Below are 20013 nucleotides of genomic sequence, written 5' to 3'. Positions count from 1 at the left end.
GTGTTACTCCGGTAGCACATATACTAAAATTGGAACGATACAGAGAAGATTAGCATGGCCCCTGCGCAAGGATGACACGCAAATTCGTGAAGCGTTCCTCATTTTCCTCTTCAAATGGACCTTTTTTCATCAAAAAGTGGCTAAGACCTGACTTTTTTCTTAAGGTTTTTTCAGGTGTTTGTGGCTCATCTCTGTGACAGCCATGTTAGTCTTTAGTCCATGATGCATTTTCTCCTCCAGGTTTCATGATGCATGAGTCAGTCTGAAAGCTATATAAGCCACAGTTTTACGTGAAGCAACACTGCCACTTTGGTCAATCATTTTAAAAGTTCAGCCACTTCTGTTTTAAAGAAACGCCCCCTGCTGGCTGGCTGCAGTATAGGTCATAAACCTTACACCCCTCTGTGTTATCAGATGGGACAGGGGGGAGATTTCTCTCTTGAGCGTGAGAGCGTGAGATTGAGTTTATAATTTCAGCCTTTATTCTTATTATGTGCACATGCTGCATTAGCAGAAAGTAGGCCCATGTATTTGTCTACTCCCATGTTGATATGAGCATTAAAAACTTGAAAAATATCTGTTTAAGGTAGATTTAGAACAGATCAAAAATATGCAATTAATTTGCAATTAAACAACACGTAATAACTATCCATGGTGGGGGTGATCAGGGTGGTGGGACTGAACGCTCCTGGCTGCTGTGATCGATCGTGGTGGCTAGCAAGCATGGATGCTAGCAAGCTACCACTCATTACCAAACTTCCGGGTCACGTAAACCGGACCAAATAAATAATGACATCAAATTCAGTCCTGATTCCCGTTTTTCCATTTCATATTTTTGATCCGAGCCTAAAATTGAACTGTGAAAAACCAGGCATATTTTGGATTTTGGTGTTAGATTAAAAAACAAATAACAAAATAACCAGTCACTTTTTCATTTTTTAAATTTTTGATTGGCAATTGAAAATAGAAAGAACGAATTATACACGGATTCCGCAGCCCTAAATATGTTCATTTTTTTATTTCTACATTTGTTGCTGCAAATATTTTGTTGGATGAGTGCACATATGTAGACTTAATGCACATAACGCACATGCTTTTGATACAGCTTTATACATAATGCACACAATTTTTACAAAGTTGCAAGGCACATATTTTTATATTTCTTATTATTTTTTATTTCTTTTAATTTAATTCTCCTCTTTATAATTTGAGCAACTGCAACTGACCCAATTTCCCCTCTGGTATCAACAAAGTGTTTCTGATTCTGAAACAGATTTAGCTTTGAGCCATCAAAATAGTTTTACCACAAGTTCAGCTACACAGGATTTTCATTTCAACAGGAAATAGCTGATTCAGAGTCAGATTATGGAAAGCACCTCCATACTGCTGAGATAAACATGTCAAGTGAAGTTCATGAGCGGTTTGCACAATCACTCTTGTATTTGCGACTGACCCTTGGAGCAGAATGGCCGCAGTCGCACAGCTCGTCTTCCTGCTTGTTGCTCTCACTGACGGCGTTGGTGCAGAGCAAACCATCGAAGTCATGTCAAAGGATGACTTTTATGTCTTCAGGCCCCCCCGTGCAGCCAACTTCTGTGTGATGTCCAGATCCACCGGTGAGGAGACGCTGATGCTGTGGAACACCTCGCACTTGTCGCCCAGGAACTCGATGCTACCTGAAGACCTCAGGGAACGCCTGCAGGTCAGTGAAGACGTACATGACTCCTTTTATGTGATCCACAATCTGACTTTCTCAGACTCCGGCCTGTACCGAATGGAGTGCTGGACCGAGGGCAACATGACGTACCAGATGATCACCGAGGTTATTGTTTGCGGTGCCATAACTGAAATGAGAACTGCCCACACGAGTTTTGATGGGACAGTGAACCTGACATGTGAAGGAGCAAATGACAACCTGATGGTCCAGTGGCTGTCTGAGGGTTTTTCTGGTTGGACCAGATTATTTGGGGATGATGACAAACTTCTGATGGAAAACAGAGGAGAAAAGCCGCAGGTGGTGAAGGACCACTCCTCTCTTCATTTCACCAACTACAGAGTCAGTTTGTTTGAACTCTACACCTGTCTGGTGATGGACAAGCAGCAGTGCATCAGCAGTCATCCTGTCGAGGTAACGTTTCAGGTGGAGATCATCTACCACCGGGTGGGAGACAGTGCTGTGCTGCAATGTGACAACTCTGATTTTAGTGACGAGCAAAGATGCTGGAATACATTCAGTGAGAGGGTGCGCAGGCTGTGTGAGGACATCCCTGGGCTCTTCAGTAACGTCACCGACCGAGGAGGAGCACAGATGAATTCGCAGGACGTAAAGATCAACCAGAACTTCTCCCTGGTCTTTCCATCTTTGACACTCAAACATACAAGTGTAAACATGTGCTTCTCCATCAGTGCTCAACACGCAGTTTACTTCCTGGTGGTGTGCCCTGACTTTGCCCCAGCTGATGTACAGCTCTTCTCGAAAGGAGATGAGGTCACTCTCAGATGCGACCACGATCACGGTGACAACATCCTGGTCCTGTGGTTCAGGAAGAAGGACCAGGTGGAGGGCCTCGTCTATGTATCAGATCCTTCCTACATCAAAAACAATCTCATGCAGGACAAAGGTTTTGAGGGCAGAGTCAAGATGTCCTTCCCTGACAAAAGCCTCATTATTTCTGACGTCTCGCTGGAGGACGGAGGGGAGTACTGGTGTGCAGCTGTCAACAGGACCGGCCAGGAGCTGTGTGAGTCAGCCGCCAAGACGCTGCTGGTCCACAGAGACCCTTTTGGGGTTTACTCCACCTTCTACCTGGTGAGGTCCCTGGTGCTGAGTGGTGTCCTGCTGGTGCTGTGTGCCGCTGTGGTCGCTGTGATCCTGAAGACCAGGAGAGGACAGTGACCTTCAGTCATCTGGACTAAACTAGGAGAGAGAGAGAGAGAGAGAGAGAGAGAGAGAGAGAGAGAGAGAGAGAGAGAGAGAGAGAGAGAGAGCAGGCAGTCTCTGTGAGGGGAAAAAAAAACAATCAGGACTTTATTATTGCAAGTATAATACCATATTTTCAAATGTATACAGAGGTTTGTAAATATGTTTTTCCAGGCTTGAACACATGCACTTAACGGCTCATTAATGTGTCATTTAAGTCGGTTTTAAAATTTTGTACACAGGTTTGTAAAGTAGCATCAAGCGATTTGATATTGTTGTGCTTTGGTGTGTGTTTATTGTTTATTGTTTATTAGGATCCCCGTTAGCTATTAACATTCATTTAACGATTATGCAATCGCCAGTCTTCTAAATAATTGAATAAAAATAGGAAAAAAAAAGATGCTACAGTAAATAAAGATAGAATCAATTTGAAATACACCAAAATCACGTACAATACAAGAACTTTTTGTGCGTCTGGGGATTAGTGCAGGCTTATTTGCATTAAGTGTTGTTTTAACTTTTTCTTGAAATTAATTTTTGTACTAGTATTGTTTATATAATTAGGCAATGAGTTCCATCCTGTAATAGCTCGATAGATAACAGTAGATTTAAGTAGTTCTGTTCTTGGTTTGGGTGGTTCAGTATAACCTGAACTGGCTTGTCTGGTCATGTGGTTATGTATATCTCGTGAATATTCAACTTGGTCATAGAAATGCTGTGGTTGTCTTGTCAATTATAACATTTGGGAAAAATGTGTGGATCTGTTGTGAGATTTGTGTGTGTGCAGTAGGAATGGGCGTATCTTTCCTGTGGTATTGATATATCAATATTCATGCGCTACTCATTTGGCATCAGTTTCCTTAAACAAATGTCGATACTAACAAATATGAATTGGGGGTTCCTGCATAACTTTCAGCTGTTTTAGATAGCTTACTTCACTTACTATGTGCCGAGACACCCCTGTGCCTGGCGGCGTATTGAGCTGGCCCGTGTCACGTGACAGGAAACCTGAGACATGGTTTCCTGTTGAATGTGGGAGCCGGAGGAACACACAGAAAATAATGGCAGACAGAAAAAGAAGCGTGGTGTGGAGTTATATTTCACCACTCGACAAAGTGACGGCAAGGTGCCAAGTGTGTGATAAAAAAAAAAAAAGTTTCACATAGCAGCAACACAAGTAATTTATTCAAGCATGTTAAGACCACACATGCGGAGAGCCACAGTGAGCTTGAAAAAAGGCAGGCTGCCGTTAACATCCAGCCTATAGCACCACCTGCTGTCTGGCAAAAGACCCTACAAGAGAGTCTGCAAAAAGGCCAAGTGTATCCAGGTACAGACAGTTACCTTTGCCAGTGTAGTGATAAGGACAATAAATATTGAAATCTCAATCTAATTTTAACAGACACTTAAGCTGAAGAGGATAATTATATCCAGTATTGTATAATTACTGATTACTTAAAACATGCTTTGGTTTTTAGTAATGTTTACTGAATATTTTGCTTAAGTAATCATGCACAGTTTATGTGAATATGCATTTATTTTAAGAAGTCTGAACACTTGATTAACCCAGGTACATCCCTATTTGATTATGTGGATAAGTAAGAGGCAAAACTTCTATTATATATTTTCCATAATATATGGTATAAATGGTCTGTATTTGTTATGTGACCTGTCTTAAATGTAATAATATTTTGAATGAAAAAAATTGCCAGTATGAAATTATCAATATCGGTATCAGTATCGGTATCGATGAAAATGCAAGAAAAAGTATCGGTATCGTATCGAATCCTAAAAGTGTGGTATTGCCCATCCCTCGTGTGCAGCTGTGCAGCTCCACCTTCCAGGTAGGGGGCGCCAGTGGCTTCCAGTCTTGGTCGGCCTCTGGAACTGGATTTCCTCTCCGTCTGTATGAACCAAGAAAGTGGAAACTGCACGTTATTTTGGTACTGAAGAGATGGAAAGGCTTAGCCGCTGATGTGGATTTAATGAAATGGAAAATTAAAAGCATTTTCTTTTATTTTGTCCTTTATGTCACGATTTAAAGAAGTAATTGTTTGATAAGATTAATGGGGAAGGTCCTTTTTTATTTATATATTTGCTGTTGCAGAATGTTTGGGTGACCAATGGTAACAAAGAAAATATACTGTATGTTGTTTAAATAGGAATAATATCTGGAAGTGTGTTGTCTGTGTTGCTATAATTGTGTAATGCAATCCCATGTGGAATGAGCTATTTAGGTGGTATAACATTAAAATAAATACTTTTTTAAAAAAAAATCATTAATTCATTCTATTCGTATTCAGCTAGACAGCAGTCAGATCTTCACCTCCCTGCACATTGCAGCAGCAGAGGACAATTTGTAGAAAGATTTCCTCATCCTCCTTCATTTCTTATAGATCCCTAAAAAAACATTTATTTTCAGCTATGATTTTTGATATAATCTAGCTTTTTCTACATCTTGATTTACCTCAACTCGCCATGTTTTACTTGTTTTGTGATCATTTTCCAATACATGATCATTATGATTAGTAACAACAAAAACACCACCACCAACAACAACAACAAATATAATGATATTTTATAATTATTATGATGTTTTTTTTTTTTTTTTTACTACATTGTGGAGTAACAAACCAGAAGTCATGCTTCATCTTGGAGGATTCATCTCGGTGTCGTCTCAACTTGACTGCATCTCTGCAGGTGTAACTAAGTTGGTTAAACTAAGTTAATTAAACTAAAAACTACGACTATGTGTAAAAAAATTTAACTGAAATAAAAAATAAAAAATAAATGTTAGACAGATAAAGAAAACTAACTGAAGCCATACGATGTTCTTACTAAACTAGACAAAAAGTGTGCTTAGTTTTGCTGATGGTTATTGAGACTGGGATGTGGACATGACTGGGAGTCACTGCCTTCACAAAGTGAAGAGCTAATCTGATTAGAATAAAGATTAGAATAAAACAACTAAGAGCAATACTGAAACTCAATTCCAACTAAACATTTTCACACAAAAACAACTCAACTGAAACCAGCAAAGTAGCAGCACCCAAGCAGCAGACGGACGTCACCGACGTAATGACGGTAATGTTTTCAGCAAATCAACAATCAGAGAACACATCAGACACTGGAGTGGTTTAGAGCCTATGTAAGACTTGAGCTTATTTATAGTCACAAATGAGTACACATGATGAGTGGTAAAATTTACAATAGAAAAGTCAGATTTGGCGTGAGATTTCTCTCTTGAGCGTGTTATTGAGGCTGAATGTCACGGCCAATGCATGAGAGTTGGCAACCCTGCCAATGGACACCTCTACCACCCGTAAACTTTCCACAGTGGTGCCAGATGTGTGGCTACATCATTACAATGTAATATTGCAGTTATGCCCATCTGTTATTTGTTGGGCTTGAGTTTATAATTTCAGCCTTTTCTTAAATTTTTTAGTATGTGCACCTTATTTATTTATTTATTTATTTATTTATTTATTGTTACATCTTTTGTTACTTGGAGATTCTGGACAGTATTTGTCATTGTTGCAATAATAATAAACATGCTGTATTAGCAGAAAGTAAGTATTTGTCCACTCCCATGTTGATATGAGTATTCAAAACTTGAAAAATATCTGTTTAAGGTAGATTTAGAACAAATAAAAAAAAAATGCGATTAATTTGCGATTAATCATGATTAACTATGTACAATCATGTGATTAATCTGATTAAAGAAAAGAAAGAAGATGTCACAGCTGCTTTGCATAAAAGTCCCAGCATGCTTTGTGGCCTCCAGTTTGATTGTGATGCGGAGACGTTTTCTGTGGAAAATGCTGGTGGTGGCCCGACTGAGAGCAAACCATGACTGAGAAAGCAGAACATATGTCAGCCTTTATATGACACCTGGCTCCGCCCAAAAGCTGTGTTACTTCAGTAGCACATATACTAAAATTGGAACGATACAGAGAAGATTAGCATGGCCCCTGCGCAAGGATGACACGCAAATTCGTGAAGCGTTCCTCATTTTGCTCTTCAAATTGACTTTTTTTCATTAAAAAGAGACGGTAAGAACCAACCGGCTCGATGCTGTGTTGCTGTCGGGACAGATTTATTGGCTAAATTTTCTGCATCTGCATTAAGAGGAGATTTCTTGGAATGTCTCATGAAGAATTCAAATCTCAGTTAGATTTTTGTCTGTTGCCTCGAGGCCTGCCTGTTGCCACCAGGGGGCGCAATGACACTCAAAAGCCAAACACACATGGAATATCTTTTGAAAAAATCATTTCCCAGTCATTCTTTCACAAAGGAACACCGTTCTTTGTCCTTTGCTAATACAGTGAGGTAAATAAGCTGCCACTAGGGGTGCTGTCACACAAATAAGCCAAAAACACCTGGAAAACTCTCATCACATCTCAGCCGTTTATTGACATAACAAACTCCATTTGAAGAGGAAAATGAGGAACGCTTCACGAATTTGCGTGTCATCCTTGCGCAGGGGCCATGCTAATCTTCTCTGTATCGTTCCAATTTTAGTATATGTGCTACCAGAGTAACACAGCCACCAGAGGGAGCCGTGTTCTATATGTAGGCTGCCATATGTTCTGCTTTCTCAGTCATGGGTTGCTCTCAGTTGAGTCCAGTCTGCTCTGCTGAAGGCTGCAAAGCATGCTGGGACTTGTGACATCAGCCCCTGAGGATTGGTCGGCTGCAGGAGACAAACCAAAGAATCAGACTCCTGCTGCCCCTCCTCCCACATTCCCTCCAGAGGGAAGAAAAATAGAGCCACATCTCAAAATTATGAAGAAAAAAAACCCTAAAAAAAAACAGAAGATGCGATACAATTTGGAGGAGGAGCAAAAAAAAAAAAAAAAAAAAAAAACAGCCTCAGACAAAACTCAAAATACCGAAGAACTGAAGCCTTTGGTGAAGCTGTTGGTGGTGAGCAGCTCAGCCACACAGTCACAGTTACATGACAGGGTGAAGAGGGGGGCACGCAACCATCTTCCCCGTCCAAGTTGGCTGCCGTGGGTTCCCAGCAAAATCGACGCACTACTTCCTCCAGAGGGTTGGGCTGGAGTCCAAACAGCTGAAGAAAGCTACAAAGGACACAGCTGCAGCATCTGAGACCAGCTCAAGATGGCTGTGGCTGAAGAGAGCCACAGCTGGAACCCCCTGCAGGTGAAGGCCAGTCAGTCTGTGCTGCCCCACTCAGGTGAGGTGTACAGGTCAAGGGATCTCAGTCTCACACCTGTGAGACTGAGATCCCAGCTGACGATGCAGAAGGGTTTCCAAGAGTATAGATGCTCCAAGGAGAACCATCATGGAAGAAGATCTGCATCACCATAGTTTGTGTAGTTCCTGCAGTTGCAGCTTGTAGCAAAGCATCTCTGATGTTTACTTCATCTTATAGCAGCTCAGCCGCACTTTTTTATGGAGTTACTTCAGTGTCATTTTCCTCTTGAAATACAGTTTTTGTCATCAAATGTGATATGACTTTGATGTGACTTTTTCAAGGTTTTCTTGACTGTTTTTTTAACAAAGAAAAAAAACCCCAATGAATCCATAAAAAAGAGTTTTTCTTCATAGTTTTGAGATGTGGCACCATTTTGCTTCCCTCTGGATTTAATGTGGGAGGAGGGGCAGCAGGAGTTTGATCCTTTTGTTTGTCTCCTGCAGCCGACCAATCCTCACGGGCTGATGTCACAGCTGCTTTGCATAAAAGTCCCAGCATGCTTTGCGGCCTCCAGCAGAGCAGACTGGATGCAACTGAGAGCAAACCATGACTGAGAAAGCAGAACATTTGGCAGCCTACATATAGGGCACAGCTCACCCTGGTGGTTGTGTTACTCTGGTAGCACATATACTAAAATTGGAACGATACAGAGAAGATTAGCATGGCCCCTGCGCAAGGATGACACGCAAATTCGTGAAGCGTTCCTCATTTTCCTTTGGACTTTTTCAAGGTTTTCCTGGTGTTTTTGACTCTTTTTTGTGACAGCGCCCCTAGTGGCAGCTTGCTGGCCTCACTTTAGCTGCTCAGATTAAAAAACATCTCTTGCGGAAACAGTCCCGTCTGATATTTGACCTGGTTTATTCCTGGAACATGTCAAGACGGCCTCATTTTCTGTCCCGTGTGGAGGCTCTTGTCCCCTTTCCAGCCCCCACCTCCTGATTTAAACTCCGCTGATCATTTTACGAAGCTGAGAGACCAGAGAGAATATCAGACAGGAATGTTTCACAAGAGATGCTCTCTGTCCTGAGCCGCTACAGCGAGGCCTGCCCGTCACCACCAGGGGGCTCTATGACGCTCAAAAGTCAAAAACAAGGAATATCTTTTGAGGAAAATCATTTCTCAGTCAATTGTTCAAAAAACAACACTGTTCTTTGTTCTTTGCCACTACAGTGAAGCCAGCAAGCTGCCACCAGGGGCGCTGTCATACAAATGAGCCATAAACACCTGGAAAACCTCGAAAAAGCCCAGAGAAAAATGAGGAACGCTTCACGAATTTGCGTGTCATCCTTGCGCAGGGGCCATGCTAATCTTCTCTGTATCGTTCCAATTTTAGGATATGTGCTACCAGAGTAACACAACCACCAGGGGGAGCCGTGTCCTATATGTAGGCTGCCACACCTTTGACTTCTCAATCATGGTTTGCTCTCAGTTGTGCCACCACCAACATTTTCTACAGAAAATGTCTCCCTGCATCCCAATCAAGCTGTAGGCTGCAAAGCTGGAGGCCACAAAGCCTGCTGGGACTTTTATGCAAAGCAGCTGTGACATCAGCCCCTGAGGATTGGTCGGCTGCAGGAGACAAACCAAAGGACCAAACTCCTACCACCCCTCCTCCCACATTCCTTCCAGAGGGAAGCACAATGGTACCACATCTGAAATACATGAAGAAAAACTCTTTTTTATGGGTTTTTTTTGGGTCAAAAAACAGTAAAGAAAACCTTGAAAAAGTCACATCTTAGTCATATCACATTTGATAACAAAAACTGCATTTCAAGAGGAAAATGAGAAACACTTCATGAATTTCCATAAACACTGAAGTAACTCTATAACATATGGCGCTTTACCACTAGTACCTACTCGCCTCGACACAGTTTGGGTGGTTTTCCATTACAATTGAGTACCACTTCCTCGTGGGTGGAGTCGTCATAGATAGATAGATAGATAGATAGATAGATAGATACTTTATTCATCTCGAAGGAAATTCACCGTCCAGCTCCTCCTGGATTCTTTGGGCCGCCACCAAGCACAGAAAAGTCTCCACGTCTTCATTTGACCATGGTACCAGTTTGCTTGCCATTTTCCAACTTTGCCAACTTCAGTGACGATCAATGCGCACGGTCGCTGTTGCCGTTTTTTTTTTTTTTAATGCCGGGTTTGGTTTTCATGAAAGAGTTGCTCTCATGTGTCATCGCTCCCTGTCCAATCAGTGGCCTGCACGGTGTTTAAGTCATATTTTGGCTCAACTCAGCTCACTTGGAACCCCGGTCGAGTAGGTACTAAAATAGTACCTGGTACCAGGTACTACCACCTAATGGAAAACCTTTCAAACCAAATAAAGTCAAGCCGAGCAGGTGCTAGTGGAAAAGCGCCAAAAGTTTGTGTGAGCTGCTGCTGTGAGATGAAGTAAATGTAAAACCCGGTGGCCGTCGGGTTTAAAACAACTAAAACCTAAAACTAATAAAACCCGGCTTCGTAATAATAATAGTTTAAAAGGACTAAAATTGACAACGCCACCTAGGAGGGAGCCTAGGACTCTAAAAACAGGTTCGTAAAATCAAGTAGCAGAGTTTTTAAAATTACCACCAGACAAAGAGTACGGTACAAAGAGGTTTAATTAACAACTATTTTGCCCCAACCCACAGTCACCACAGACCCCAGGAGTCTATAAAGTTTCTTGATTCTTGCAGCGTCTTGGCACCGATTGGCGGGTCCTCGCGTCTCACCACTGCCACAGGGTCAGCTCCGGCACGGCACCTACGGGCACAAGGACTCGGCGAGCATCAGTCCGCAATAACAAGCGCAGGATAGCTCTATACAGCAAGACACACAAAGACCGCCAAGGAACCAATAGTACTCACGGTTTTCCCGGGTCGCGAGTACGACTGGCGACCCAGGCCGGAGTAAAAAGGCGTTGGCGGTCAAGTCTTGTAGCTCCGTTGCGCTGTCCGGGGGAAACCCCTCGTCTGGTCTCGGCTGGTTGTCTCCTCCGTCGCCGCCACGCTACCGTCGCTCCGCCGTGCAGGACAGGTGTGCTTCTTTCTGCCACGCGCCAACCTGCTCTCCCTTTGCTGTCGGGCCTCTTCTTCCGTGCTCCCGCTGTGTTTTGCCCTCCTCTCGCCACGGATTGGCCGAGGGAGTCCTCCTCTCCTTCCCTGAGTGGCCGGTCACGCTGTCCATCAAGTCCGCTACACGTGCAGGTTATTTCTAATCGAGTCCAATTAAGGCTAGAAGGATTTACGGTCCCGCATGCACATAAAACAGTAACACAATAAAAGCCAAAGCATAAAAACTAAGTTAAAATAAATAAAACCATGCATAAATAAGTTTAACAAGCATAAAAACTGCAACACCACACAATAAAAAAACATCACTTCTGCCTTATTACATTTTCTCCCGCACTTTGAAGTTGCCAGTCCCTGCAACTTAAAACTCATCTGTAAATCTCACTGGGGCCTGTCCCAAATTTACCCTGGTAGAGCGGCGTAGAGCCACCTCTGGTTCAGCGTTCACAGGCGGCACAACTGCTGGAGCAGGAAGGAACCCGTACATCAATGGCGGCATCAGTCTCTGGGCCGGAGTAGCTGGTTCCACTGTTGGTGGGGTTTCAGCTGGGGGAGCTGTACACACTTTTAGTGAGTTCCTGTGAACAGTTTGAACACGGCCACCCCTCTCTGGCTGGACTTTGTACACTAGCCCTGTGTTCCCCACTTGCTCCAAAATTACATAGGGCTCTGGATTCCACCAAGTACACAGCTTCCCTCTCCCTTGCCTGTTTCTGTCCCGTATCCAAACTCTCTCCCCAGGTAACAATGGTAAAGCTCTTGCCTTCCTGTCATACTGTTTGTTCTGGGAGGCTGCATTACCCATCTTTTGCCTAGCCAGGTCATATGCAACAGATAGCCTCTGTTGGTGGTCCTGTACCCACCCACCTACATCATGCCTCGTCTGCTGGGGACCTACACCTAACCCTACATCGACTGGGAGACGCAGGTGTCGCCCAAACATGAGGAAAGAGGGTGGTGTATCCAGTGGCACTGTGTGTGGTGTTATTGTATGCATGTACAAGTTCCGGCAAATACACAGGCCAATGGTTTTGCTTAGAAGTCTCAAGGGAGCGGAGCATGTTCAGCAATGTCTGATTAAAACGCTCTGTGTGGCCATTACCTGCAGGATGGTAAGGTGTAGTGCGGCTTTTAGTTATACCATAGGTATCACAAAGTTGTCTCATTAGCGCCGACTCAAAATTGGGTCCCTGGTCTGAATGAAAACGTGCAGGGCAGCCAAAAGGCTGAATTACATGTGTCCAAAGAGCTTTTACTGTGGTCTGCGCAGTCTGATCATGTGTGGGGACAGCCCACGCAAAGCGGGTAAACAGATCAGTGGCAACAAGAATGTTCTGGTAAGTATCTGTGGGGCGGCCCAATGACAGGAAGTCTAACCCTACCACCTCTAAGGGGTACGACACTGTAATGGGGTTTAGTGGAGCCTTAGGCTCTACCTTGTCCTTTTGCAGACTGCAGGCGACACAACCCTGATTGAGCAGACGTACCTCCCCCTCCATACCAGGCCAGTAGAACTGCTGCCGGATCCGGGATAGGGTTCTCTCCACTCCTGCATGGGCAGCCGCTTCATGGACACTCTTCCAGACATCCTGTCTCCTAGAGCTGGGGCACACAATCTGGAAACGCACTTCATGGCTATGTGGGTCTATCATTTACCGACACAGTAGTTTGTTCTTAACTGTAAGTCTTTTCCACTGTTGTAACAATCTTTGGGCTGTGGGGGACAACAACTGGCGTTCTGATCTCTGGGGTGGTGCTTGTGTTTCCACATACCTCTTAACTGCTTGTATGTCCTGATCTCCAGTCTGTGCCTCCTCCCACTCACTGCCAACCCACTCTTCCTCACCTCCCTCAGGGGTCAGTTCAATGCGGCTGTAACTGCGGCCGCCTCCCTTTCAGGCCCTGGGCCTGACACATCTGTGGGTAAAGGGTTAGCTGGGAACCGAGACAGTGCATCTGCATTGACATTACTTTTACCTGAGCGGTACTTTATGTTATAGTCAAAGGAAGCAAGCTGGGCCACCCAGCGCTGTTCCACTGCGCCCAGCCGGGCCGTCTGCAGGTGAGCAACAGGATTGTTATCCGTATACACAGTAAATTGTGCACCAGTCAGGTAATCTTTGAATTTTTCAGTCACCGCCCACTTAAGAGCCAAAAGTTCCAACTTAAAGGAGCTGTAATTAGCATCATTCCGCTCTGTTGGATGTAGGCTGCGGCTGGCGTATGCTATCACTCGTTCCTTCCCCTCTTGAACCTGAGCCAGGACTGGTCCTAGCCCTTGGTTACTGGCGTCTGTGTAGACGATGAATGGAAGAGAATAATCTGCATACGCCAAAACAGGTGCTTGTGTCAAGGCTGTTTTCAGTTCATCAAAAGACATCTGACATTCAGGGGACCACTGTACCCTACGATTTTCAAACTTTTTGTCAGCGGGGATGCCTGTCAGTAACTGGTTCAGGGGGCGTGCAATTTTAGCGAAGCCAGACACAAATCGTCTATAGTAGCCAGCTAGGCCGAGGAAAGCTCGTACTTGCCTTATGGTGGTAGGAATAGGCCAGTCTAGCACTGCTGAGATTTTGTCTGGGTCAGGCTTCACCCCTTTTTGATCCACTACATGGCCCAGAAATTTCACTTCCGGTTGCAACAGCTTACATTTGTCCAGCTGCAGTTTCAAACCATGTCGCCACAGTCTATGGAACACCTCATCTAGATGTTGCAGATGGGAGGAAAAGTCAGGTGAGTAGATGATAATATCATCTAAATACACTAGCACGGATTCAGACAGTTGACCATTTAAACACTGTTGCATCAACCGTTGGAACGTAGCAGGTGCATTGCATAGACCAAACGGCATCCGCTCGAACTCAAACAGCCCGAGCGGTGTGGTGAAAGCCGTCTTCTCCCTGTCCTGGGGGTCCATCTCAACTTGCCAGTAGCCACTAGCTAAGTCAAGGGTGGAGAACCACTCTGCTCGGGTCAGGCTGGTCAGGGTCTCCTCAATCCTGGGCAGAGGAAATGCATCTTTATGGGTTACTGCATTCAGTTTCCTGTAATCCACACAAAATCTCCAACTGCCATCCTTTTTCCTCACCAACACGATTGGTGCAGCCCATGGGCTACAGCTCTCCCTGATGACTCCCTTCTCTAGCATACCTGCGAGCAGGGATTTCATCTCCTTGTACATGGCAGGGGGAAGGGGTCGGTAGCGTTCTCTGACGGGTGGAGCATCGCCAGTGTGAATGCGGTGATGCACCAGGTCTGTACGTCCAAAATCCTCGTCGTGTAATGCAAACACTTTCTTCCACTTCAGCAGCAGGGTGCGCAGCTCCTCCAGCTGCTTCTCAGACAGATCAGTTCGGTTAGTGAGCTCACTCACCTCTTTTGGCAGTTCTTGATTCTCTTGCTCAACTGCCAAATCCACCAACGCCACCTCAACAACATCGCCATCTCCAAGGGACAGGTTCAGGTCACGGGGTCCGTGCATGTCAGCCTCATCCACGTGGTACAGTTTGCCAAGCTTTTGGTACCGACCTAAAGTCAAACAGTAAGAGTGGGGGTTACAAACTCTCACAGGTACCCTGCCATTCCTCACCACTGCTAGCGTCCTGGCTACTCCCACGTCGCTGGTTCCTGGTAGGGCCTCCACCAGGGCACAATAGTCTGCTCCTCCTGGGCCCATCCGAGCCCGGCCCCACACCAGCATCTCACTCCTCGCGGGGACTTTGATGGCGCGTCGGCTAGCCGGCCGCACGTATCCCAACAGTCCATCTTCTGCTGCAGTGGCCTCAATGTGGCGACATTTGGCAAATGCACCCTTCCATATTTGCTGACTTTGCAACTTCTTTGGGGAAAAAGCAGACTTATCGGACCATTTAAAGAGAACATTCCAACAGGCTGTCACAACATTCATTCCAATGAGGAGTGGTTGGGTGCAGTGCTCATCTTTAACTATCACCACCCCCCGTTCAGGTACCTCTACACCCTCTATCACCATATCCAACACAGCATAGCTTGTGTAAGGAATCTCAAGGCCGTTAGCTGCCCGCAACTGGAAAACTAAGGGGGTCTTACCAAGCTTAGCCTGGGTAAAATGCTGTTCAAAGAGACTTTGCTGCATCAGGGTGACCTGAGACCCGGTGTCTAACAGTCCAGACAGCTCAACTCCTTCAATTTGCACTCCTATTGTAGGACATTTCCCAATGAATGTTTCAGTGGCCCTTGTCTCCTCTGGTATACTCTCAACCCCTGCCCCTCGGACCTCAGCAGCAGGGAGGGCTAGTTTAAAGCTGGCTGTGGGGCAACTGCCCTCCGACAAAACCTAGCAATGTGGCCTGGTTGCTTACACTGGCGGCAGATTGGCCTACCTTGTTCATCCCAGTGATTTATCTGTGACGCTGGTTGCCGTCGTTCCCTCCTGGATTGTGTTGGAGGCTGGGTGGAGGTGTTGGACGGCTGGAGGAGTGGTTTAATTTCTTTCAATAATTCTTGTGTGAATCCAGTCATTTGCAATTTCACATCCTCCATGATCTCCTTTTTCAGGGTCTCTTTCCAGCTAGTGTCCTGTGAGTGAGAGGGCACACGAGAATTATTCACAGAAGCACATGTTACCTCTGGATGTGCGTTTCCATGTTCTGCATCAAGCAACAGTGCCTCTTTCCTAAGTTCAGCAAAGGTTCTGGGGACCTGGGACAGCGAACCTTCACGTAGACCCAGCAGCAACTGGTCTCGCAGCACTGTATCAGAGGGGGCACCGTCAGGGTCATGCCGCCGCAATCTGCAATGCAACTCCCGTAACCTCAAAATATATGAAGCCACTGTTTCATCAGGCCTTTGGGCACAGCTAAAAAAATGAGACCTCAACACTGGGGTGGGGGTAGTGTCTCCGTAAAGCGAGTCCAAATAGAGAAAGATTTTCTGTACCTGATCCTTCTCATCTTCCTCCAAGACACTAACTTGCCGCTTAGCCTCCCCAGCTAATGCACCCAACACAATGTCTACTTTTCTGGCTTCTGGCAATACTTGTGCACCCAGCAAACCTGAAATTTGCTCTTTCCAGTCACTGTATTTTACATCATCATCTAACCCTTTAAACTTAGGAAGCCAAGGGGCACCGGGGTATACAGGCATCATCATTTTTACAAATCACACGCCAATAAAACCTGTAGGTTATTTTAAAAACTCTGCTTCAGTCTTGATCCTGCCGACACACGCCAAAATGTAAAACCCGGTGGCCGTCGGGTTTAAAACAACTAAAACCTAAAACTAATAAAACCCGGCTTCGTAATAATAATAGTTTAAAAGGACTAAAATTGACAACGCCACCTAGGAGGGAGCCTAGGACTCTAAAAACAGGTTCGTAAAATCAAGTAGCAGAGTTTTTAAAATTACCACCAGACAAAGAGTACGGTACAAAGAGGTTTAATTAACAACTATTTTGCCCCAACCCACAGTCACCACAGACCCCAGGAGTCTATAAAGTTTCTTGATTCTTGCAGCGTCTCGGCACCGATCGGCGGGTCCTCGCGTCTCACCACTGCCACAGGGTCAGCTCCGGCACGGCACCTACGGGCACAAGGACTCGGCGAGCATCAGTCCGCAATAACAAGCGCAGGATAGCTCTATACAGCAAGACACACAAAGACCGCCAAGGAACCAATAGTACTCACGGTTTTCCCGGGTCGCGAGTACGACTGGCGACCCAGGCCGGAGTAAAAAGGCGTTGGCGGTCAAGTCTTGTAGCTCCGTTGCGCTGTCCGGGGGAAACCCCTCGTCTGGTCTCGGCTGGTTGTCTCCTCCGTCGCCGCCACGCTACCGTCGCTCCGCCGTGCAGGACAGGTGTGCTTCTTTCTGCCACGCGCCAACCTGCTCTCCCTTTGCTGTCGGGCCTCTTCTTCCGTGCTCCCGCTGTGTTTTGCCCTCCTCTCGCCACGGATTGGCCGAGGGAGTCCTCCTCTCCTTCCCTGAGTGGCCGGTCACGCTGTCCATCAAGTCCGCTACACGTGCAGGTTATTTCTAATCGAGTCCAATTAAGGCTAGAAGGATTTACGGTCCCGCATGCACATAAAACAGTAACACAATAAAAGCCAAAGCATAAAAACTAAGTTAAAATAAATAAAACCATGCATAAATAAGTTTAACAAGCATAAAAACTGCAACACCACACAATAAAAAAACATCACTTCTGCCTTATTACATAAACATCAGAGATGCTTTGCTACAAGCTGCAACTGCAGGAACTACACAAACTAAGGTGATGCAGATCTTCTTCCATGATGGTTCTCCTTGGAGCATCTATACTCTTGGAAACCCTTCTGCATCGTCAGCTGGGATCTCAGGCTCACAGGTGTTCGGCCTCTTGACCAGTACACCTCACCTGAGTGGGGCAGTGGAGACTGACTGGCCTTCACCTGCAGGGGGCGTTCCAGCTGTGGCTCTCTTCAGCTTCAGCCATCTTGAGCTGGTCTCAGATGCTGCGGCTCTTTCCCTGGTGGCTTTCTTCAGCTGTTTGGACTCCAGCCCAACCCTCTGGAGGGGGGAGTGCACCGATTTCCTGCGGCAGCCAACTTGGATGGGGAAGATGGTTGTGTGCCACCCTCTTCACCCAACAGCTGTTTTTTCACTCCTCCTTTTTTTGTTGTTTTTTTTTCCTTCATAGTTTTGAGATGTGGCACCATTTCAAGAGAATCTAGCTGCAGACCTCCAGCCTGAGGCGTCTTCTGGTGCAGGCTCCCGTCTCAGGCCAACCTCCAGTGTGAGGCCGTTTGAGGCAGGAAACGCGCACAAGACACTTAAAAATGAAACCAAGTTATCGATTTTGTAAGAGAAAACCTCGTCGCTGATTTATGTTTAATTAGTAAACTTTAGGGTTAGGGTTAGGATTTGGTGGTTGGCCAAAATGCCGGACTCCCTCAGGAGGCGTGAAAAATGTTTGTTATTTCCGGGTCTCACGCTGGAGGTTGGCCTGAGACGAGAGCCTGCACCGGAAGACACCTCACATTGGAGGTCTGCAGCTTGACCCCTCTCCACCATTTTGCTTCCCTCTGGAGGAAATGTGGGAGGAGGGGCGGCAGGAATTTGATCTTTTGTTTTGTCTCCTGCAGCCAACCAATCCTCAGGGGCTGATGTCACAGCTGCTTTGCATAAAAGTCTCAGTATGCTTTGCGGCCTCCAGCAGAGCAGACTGGACTTGAAGCGGGTCGGTCCGGCTGCATTTGTCTCATCAGAATGGGCTTGATTGAGATGCAGGGAGACATTTTCTGTGGAAAATGCCAAAGGTGGCTCAGCTGAGAGCAAACCATGACTGAGAAAGTAAAACAAATGTCATCCTATATATACCATCTGGCTCCACCTTCAGTTTGTCTTACTCTGTTAGCTCATATACTAAAATTGGAACAATACAAGAAGATTAGCACAGCCCCTGCGCAAGGATGACACGCAAATTCATGAAGCGTTCCTCATTTTCCTTTGGACTTTTTCAAGGTTTCGCAGGTGATTTTGACTCTTTTGTGTAATTGCGCCTCCACAGGCTTGTTGCTGTGTTGTTGTCGGGACAGATTTCATAGTTATCTTGTCTGCATCTGCAATAAGAGGAGATTTCTTCCGGAACATCTCATGAAAAGCTCATATCTCAGTTAGTTTTTTGTCTGTTGCCTCGAGGCCTGTCAGTCACCACCAGGGGGCGCTATGACACTCAGAAACCAAACACACATGGAATATATTTCATATCAAATCATATCTCAGTCAATTTTTCAAATAGCAGCACCGTTCTTTGTCCTTTGCCACCACAGTGATGCCAGTAAGCCACCACTAGGGGCGCTGTCACAAAAAATGAGACAAAAACACTTGGAAAACCACGAAAAAGTCACATCTCAAGCATAGCTTGGTGGAGGAAAACAGAACATTCTGCGTCAGTGCAAAATACATCAGCAAGCAAACACACCTTGACGGTGAGATGTGGAAAATGAGGTAACTTTATCATATAATTTAATATCATCATCATCATCATCATCATCATTTGTTAGGATTCCATTGTAGAAAGCCACATCATCGGCGTATGGGGTTACTGAAGTTTAGGTGGTCACTGTAGCAACCCATGCAGACAGGCTGGCGATGTCTGGACACACAAATCCGATCTGATCACTTGTAAGTAACGGTGTGGACAGTCTGTGTCCAAGATCTGATCTGAGATCTGATTGGCCAGCAGGCTGAACCTTCCTGTCACTCTCACACTCCCAGACCAGAGATCTGTCCTCTCTAAATCCCATGCTTTGTCTCGTCTCCGCTGTTTTTGAGCCACCATGTGGTGCCAAAATAAACCCACAGACATCACACATTTTGAGGTGTAGAGACTTTGGCACAACACAGGGTTGTGTGTGTGTGTGTGTGTGTGTGTGTGTGTGTGTGTGTGTGTGTGTGTGTGTGTGTGTGTGTGTGTGTGTGTGTGTGTGTGTGTGTGTGTGCAGCTGCCGGTGTGCTGCTGCTCAGTTTGTGAACATGAAGATGGTTTTTCCTCTGAGTCTCGTTCATTCTGCTAACAGCTGACCAGTTCCCCTCCCCCACTGAGCTCGAGCTGGGTTGGCATCTGGTGTTGGATATAATTTCTGCATCGTGCCTCAATCCGACAACTGGAGGAATAAAAGGGAGCACAGCTGCTGAGAAAACAGTTCAAAAGAATGAGGAGCTGCAACCTGTTGAATTCAAACAAACTGGAGCCAAATGACAAGAGCTTTGCCTCTTTTGTCCATTGAAAGGTCAACTTCCTGCATTATTTGAACTGCCTCTGCACCTGACTGGCTCGCTGACATCCAATC

General features: G+C 45.5%; 6 non-coding genes across 6 annotated transcripts; 4 read left to right on the top strand and 2 right to left on the bottom strand.

Annotated features, from left to right (window-relative positions):
* On the top strand, positions 1–106 carry LOC115377209 (U6 spliceosomal RNA). The gene has a single exon (XR_003929958.1). It is a non-coding gene; the product is annotated as a U6 spliceosomal RNA (small nuclear RNA).
* A 6724-nt stretch (positions 107–6830) lies between these two features.
* Positions 6831–6936, top strand: LOC115377213 (U6 spliceosomal RNA). Its single transcript, XR_003929962.1, has one exon. It is a non-coding gene; the product is annotated as a U6 spliceosomal RNA (small nuclear RNA).
* A 422-nt stretch (positions 6937–7358) lies between these two features.
* Positions 7359–7464, bottom strand: LOC115377219 (U6 spliceosomal RNA). Its single transcript, XR_003929967.1, has one exon. It is a non-coding gene; the product is annotated as a U6 spliceosomal RNA (small nuclear RNA).
* A 1284-nt stretch (positions 7465–8748) lies between these two features.
* Positions 8749–8854, top strand: LOC115377218 (U6 spliceosomal RNA). The gene has a single exon (XR_003929966.1). It is a non-coding gene; the product is annotated as a U6 spliceosomal RNA (small nuclear RNA).
* A 537-nt stretch (positions 8855–9391) lies between these two features.
* LOC115377198 (U6 spliceosomal RNA) lies at positions 9392–9497 on the bottom strand. Its single transcript, XR_003929948.1, has one exon. It is a non-coding gene; the product is annotated as a U6 spliceosomal RNA (small nuclear RNA).
* Positions 9498–18560: 9063 nt separating this feature from the next.
* Positions 18561–18665, top strand: LOC115377245 (U6 spliceosomal RNA). The gene has a single exon (XR_003929991.1). It is a non-coding gene; the product is annotated as a U6 spliceosomal RNA (small nuclear RNA).
* Positions 18666–20013: the final 1348 nt, after the last annotated feature.

Source organism: Myripristis murdjan, chromosome 18 (assembly GCF_902150065.1).
Source record: "Myripristis murdjan chromosome 18, fMyrMur1.1, whole genome shotgun sequence".
Taxonomy (NCBI): Eukaryota; Metazoa; Chordata; class Actinopteri; order Holocentriformes; family Holocentridae; genus Myripristis; species Myripristis murdjan.
Note: the sequence above shows the minus strand (reverse complement) of the source record. Positions and strands in the feature narration are given on the sequence as shown.